Below are 6,433 nucleotides of genomic sequence, written 5' to 3'. Positions count from 1 at the left end.
TCTTGAGAGTCCCTTGGACTGCAAGGAGATCAAAGCAGTCCATCCTAAAGGAGATCAGTCAGGAATATTCATTGGAAGGACTTGATGCTAAAGCTGAAGCACCAAAACTTTGGCCACCTGATGCGAAGAACTGACTCATTGAAAAAAATCCTGATACTGGGAAAGACTGAAGGCAAGAGGAGAAGGGGACGACAGAGGATGAGATGGTAGGATGGCATCACCAACTCGTTGGGCATGACTTAGAGCAAGCTCCAGGAGCTGGTGATGGACAGGAAAGCCTGGCATGCTGCAGTCCATGGGGTCACAGAGAATCGGACAGGACTGAGCAACTGAACTGACCAGCAAGAAAATAGCACTGTTCCCAGGTCACTGTGGAAAGGCGTTAATGTTACATCACAGGTAGCTATTTACAAATGAGAGTATCCACAGTAGAGCATTTAGCATTTCTCCATGTGGTTTCAACACCACACAGCACCAATACAAGGCACCAATACTGCCCCCCTGCTTGTCTAACTTCTATGCAGAGCACATCATGAGAAACGCCGGGCTGGATGAAGCACAAGCTGGAATCCAGACTGCTGGGAGAAATATCAATCACCTCAGATATGCAGATGACACCACCCTTATGGCAGAAAGTGAAGGGGAACTAAAGAGCCTCTTGATGAAAGTGAAAGAGGAGAGCGAAAAAGTTGGCTTAAAGCTCAACGTTCAGAAAACGAAGATCATGGCATCCGGTCCCATCACTTCATGGCAAATAGATGGGGAAACAATGGAAACAGTGACAGACTCTATTTTGGGGGATTCCAAAATGACTACAGATGGTGAGAGCAGCCATGAAATTAAGATGCTTGCTCCCTAGAAGAAAAGCTATGACAAACCTAGACAGCATATTAAAAAGCAAAGACATTACTTTGCTGACAAAGGTCCGTCTAGTCAAAGCTCTGGTTTTTCCAGTAGTCATGTATGGATGTGAGAGTTGTACCATAAAGAAAGCTGAGTGCCAAAGAACTGATGCTTTTGAGCTGTGGTGTTGGAGAAGACTCTTGAGAGTCCCTTCGACTGCAAGGAGATCCAACAAGTCCATCCTAAAGGAAATCAGTCCTGAATAGTCATCGGAAGGACTGATGCTGAACCTGAAGCTCCAATACTTTGGCCACCTGATGCGAAGAACTGACTCATTGGAAAAAACCCTGATGCTGGGGAGGACTGAAGGCAGGAAGAGAAGGGGTCGACAGGATGAGTTGGTTGGATGGCATCACTGACTCGATGAACATGAGTTTGAGCAAACTCTGGGAGTTAGTGATGGACAGGGAGGCCTGGCGTGCAGCAGTCCATGGGGTCACAGAGAGTCAGACACAACTGAGCGACTGAACTGAACTGAGCTGACATAGTGCTCAACACTTGGCTCACAGGACGAGTTCAGTACCCAGGCCAGCCAGGAGAGACAAGCTGTAGCTAGCAAGTCCCAGCCTTGTTTCGTTTCTGTTTTTCTCTAGGAATAACACCATGGGAATGAATATGTTCCCCCTGACCGCGCATGTCAGAGCTCAACCTTCTGGAATTTGGGGGAAAGGAATGATGACTGGGGCAAGATCAAAGCATATATTAGAAGGTAACAGTGAAAACCGACAAGACAAAGGTTAGCAAGGCCACGCAGGACGTGCTTCTTGAGAAGGCTGAACCTACCACCCACCCAAGCGCAGGGGACAGGCAGACTGCGGGCAAGCTGTTGACTCGAGCTTCTTTGCTGCTGTAAGAGCAGGTAGTGGGTCGATTGTTGTCCTTTATTAGCAATCGTCAGAGAGAGACCTAGCTTTAAGAGGTGGGTTTTTTGTAGTTCAGTCGTGTGGTCGTGTCCGACTCTTGGCAACCCCGTGGACCGCAGCACACCAGGCTTCCCTGTCCTTCGCCATCTCCCAGAGTTCCTACTGAGTCGGTGATGCTGTCCAGCCATCTCTTTCTCTGTCGTCCCCTTCTCCTCCTGCCCCCAATCTTTCCCAGGGTCTCTCCTAGTGTGTCAGCTCTTTGGATCATGTGGCCAAATTAATGGACCTTCAGCATCAGCAACGGTCCTTCCAATGACTATTCAGGGTGGGTCTCCTCTGGGAGGTCGTAAATTATGAATCCAGTCCCTGCTGGCATGTCGTCCGTGGCTTAGGGTCCTATAGGAACTCGGAAGGAGATTTAGGAGAAATCAAAAGGAATGAAATATAGATTGTAAAATCAGATCTCTGAGGAAAAGATCAAGAAGTTAAGACCATTTTGTTCCGGAGAGGAAAAAGCTGTAGATGCGGTTTCATGCCTTGTTATTGAGACTTCTAGTAAAGGACTCAAAGTAAGAAATAATAAGATAAGCTGTGTGCTATCTCCAGTGGGGACAGAAAATGAGGGAATCCGGATCTATTTTATGGAGGGGAGAAAAAAAGCGTGAAAATTAGAGATTTAACTTAAGCGGGAATTGTCACGAAGTCTTCTATTTGAAGCCTTTTTTATTTTAAAGACAATAAACAAATTAAGAACCTTCCTGGTTGTCCAGTGGTTAGGAATCTGCCTTCCAATGCAGAGGACACAGGTTCAATCCCTGGCTGGGAAACTGAGATCCCACAGGCCACAGGGCAACTAAGCCTGCCTGCTGTAACTACTGAGCCCACACAGCACAACCAAGAACGGGTGGAGCCAAAAACAAATGAAAAACGTTTTTAAAAAGCAAATAAAATATTTAAAACTTAAGAAACATACTGAATGACTTTTGAAGGTTCCTTTCAACTCTAGCTGTTTTAAAAACCCATGTGGGAACAAAGATGCTGTTATAAAGAGCGCTGCATGTGTTAATAAACTTTTAGCTCCACATCGAGAAGAATTAACCCACAAAGTAGATTTTGTATATTCTGCGTAGTAGGTGCATGAGTGCAATGAATTAAGGCCTGCTTGGATGTTGGTTTTAATTTAAGCTGGCAAAGTGAGACGTGAACACCATTTTGTTCACCTTGAAAAATGTGGAGCATTAAAAGGACACCTGAGGATGTAGTTTTAAATGTAAAGTGTTATCTGGATGTAGTAACCTCAGCAGACAGAGGTTCCAAGAAGTTGGATATTTTGGAATATCTTTCTTTGTAAGAAACGGACCTCTCATTTCTTAAGCAGGTTGCTTCTGAAATCAGTGTTGTGCTGTGAGCTGATCCTATCATTATTTCCTTCAGTCTTCCACTGATGTTTGTGATGCTTGAAAAATCCAAATTCTGCTTGGATATATTTATTTTATGCCTTTTTCTACCCACCTCTTTCCCGAGGAGTCCTTCCATATTTTGCTCTGGCATCAAGAGTTATTGCCCTATCACAAATCTTAGCTGTGTTCATTTAGAATGCTTTAAACGTATTGATAGATTACATTTGTTTATGGGGAAAACTCCCCAGATGAGAAATTACTACACATCTCTCAGAACACCTACAATTAGAAGAACTGATCACACTGAGAGAGTTAACTTAGGCAGGTTAATAAGGAGTCCAAGCCTAAGGCCCCTTTAAGGAGGAGGCAAATATTCTCTCTTTTTCACATTCTTTGCCTTAGACAGGTAGGCCTTGTAGGCAACAGTATCTCTTTTCCAAAGGCATGCCTTTTTTTGAACTTTATATATGTTATGGGGAAAGCTCTGAGTAAAAACTTCCACAGCCTTGAGCTCGGGGTTTACCTGTTCCTTCTGACTAATCTCATGCTGATGTCTTCCCAGGATGTATGTTACAGGAAAGGGTTGGAACAACATGCTCACAGCCTTGAAATATTTTTCATCTATTCTTAGCAACTAGTTGAGAAGTATAAACCACTTGAACTAGTGAGGTGGGGACTCTCCTGCCCGCTTCTGATGTCTATGTCAAAAGCTTTTTCTGTCACTTTCACTTCAAATAAAATCTACCAAAAAAAACTCTGAGTGACCGAGAATGTCTTTGGTCCCAGAGTTAAATCTTCTCTTTCAGAGACCACAAATCCGGTGACACCGTTCACCATTTACCACTAAGCTGTCAAGACCAGGTGTTGGTGAGGAGCTCAAGAACTGAAACGCTCTCCCACTGCTGGTGGAAAGTGAAATGTTTAAACCATTAAAAAAAAAAAAAAAAAAGGACACTTTGGCAGTTTTAAAAACTGCTAACCATACACCTACCATAAGATGCAGCCTTCCACACGCACTCAGCAGAGATATGAAAGCGCGTGTCCATACCCAAACGCACGTTGCTGCTTCATTTAACAGGACCAAAGATCCAGCGACAGTGAGCGGAAAGCTGCGCGACAGCTGCATGATGAACAGGCCAGCGATAAGAAGGGACGAGCTGCTGCACACACTGCCATACAGAGGGAGCTCAGGATGACTCTGCGGAGTGGAGCTAGACAGAAAGAACGGCTCGGTGTGTGACTCCATTTGTACAGAATCTTTAGAAATCCAGCTTAACAGACAATGAGAAAAAGCAAATTGGAGACTGTCTGGAGCCAGGGAGGAAAGGGCTGGCAGGATTACAAGGTCCCACAAGGAAACTTTGGGGGAGTGGTGGATATGTTCACTACGTTGATTGCACTACCGCCTTTGGGGTGTAGTCATAGAGCAAAGCTTACACCTATCGTACCGCCCAGCCATTCCACTCCGAAAGCACGTCTCCACGCAAAGACTCATCTGTAACCAGAGAGGGGGGTCAGTGGTGATTCTTTACCAAGAATGCAGTTTCTTCAGAAAACATCAATAAGCTAGCTTCTGTTTCTTGATCATATTAAGGATGAACTACCTCCATTTTTTACACTTCCATTTAAAACGTACTACAATTATATTTACTGGTTCATTCAGCTTTTTCTTTGTGAATACTAGGTTTCATGTGCCAACCAAATTCACAGCGAGAGCTTCTGCCCCTTTACCTGCTATTCCCAATATGTCTGGTTTTCCAGTGTCTGCGTTTTACCACGTGTGGGTTTAGCCATTGTGGAATCATTTTCTGCTGTTCTTCCTAGCAATAAGTTTCATTACGAATTCTAACTTTTGAGAATATTGGTCATGCCTAACAATCCCTGAGGAAGTAAGCATATTCCTCAAATGCCCGAACCCTTTGGGTGGTTCTGCACACACACAGCTGGCCCATTCCCTCCCTGCTCCTCCTGCCCCTGTGCAGAGGTTTCTGCTCCAGGATCTGCGAGCCGTTCTCAGGGCCAGGGTGTCCACGGGAACATGAAGGCAGATCAGAGTCTCACTCCACGCACAAACAGCTTCATTCACAATTTTTAAAATGAAAATGTAAGCATCGATTAGGGTGGCAAGCATCGATGAACTTGCTGTGAACCAGTGTTGGCTTAGAGGTGGGGAAGCGTGTTGAAAGACTGGCAGGCCCCTTCCGGGACACCACGGCCTCGTAAATGCCCCTGTTGTGGAGCGCAGGGAGAGACAGGGCTGCGTGCGTGCTGACACGGAAACGTCTGCACCTGACAAGTGGGAAAGGAAGCCAAGGAGCGGCAGGAGCAAGGGAAATAGAAGAGGGGGCAGGCTCTATTCGCGGCGCGAGAAGCTTGCAGAAGGCGCACCAGAGCCCACTGCCTGCTCTCTGCCGGCTCCCGTCAGAGTGTTGCTGGAGCTTAGCCCTGTCTCTCCAGGAAGGAGACCCACGTGTCACCTGCAGATCACAGGCCCAGGGGAAAATTCTCCACCTCAAGGAGGAGAGAAGAAACAGCTAAAGACAGACTCCTCTCGTGGGTCTGTCTCTCTGCACCAGGAGAGCATGGCCTCCAGCAGACTTGGCCGCACACCCTTCATTTCCAGTCAGCTCACCTCGAGGGAGCTGTCCGGCCCCTTGATTTAATATGCAGAGACACCGGCACTTAATAATTACCTGGACTATGACCCCAGGTCATCTTGTTCTCGTTAAAAAACACAACTGACTTGGTCAGCTACAAACTGGCAGTTGCCATCCACCTCTACAGGAATGAAATCAGGTGCCGCTCCAGCTGCTGACTTTCCACACCCTCCGAGGAGAGTTCAGGGTGAAAAGCAGACAGACATGAGGCTCTTGGCGCTCCAGGAAAACTGACAGGACAGGTCTCCAGACAGTTAGATATTTTCAGGAGCTAGCTTTACGACCCCAAGTCTTCAATCTCCTCACATCTAGAAAAGCACTAAAATCCTTCGGGATGCTGTCTGCTCCTCATGACCAGCAGGGATCTTCAGGAGACCAGCAGAAACCTCCAAAAACAAAAGTGTGCTTGATTGCATGTATTCCCCCTTCACCAGAAATCTCACAAGCACTGACCTTCCCCCGCTGCCTCTTTGGAGCGGCTTCTCAGAGCTGTCTGAAGTGCCGTTTCTCATGCTCGAGTCCTTCATTTTACCCCAAATAAAACTTAACTCACAACTCACGTTGTGCATTTTTTTTTTAAGTCAGCATCATTAATACAATACAAGGGTGA

This window comes from Capra hircus, chromosome 5 (assembly GCF_001704415.2).
Source record: "Capra hircus breed San Clemente chromosome 5, ASM170441v1, whole genome shotgun sequence".
NCBI lineage: Eukaryota > Metazoa > Chordata > Mammalia > Artiodactyla > Bovidae > Capra > Capra hircus.
This window is presented reverse-complemented; position numbering follows the sequence as displayed.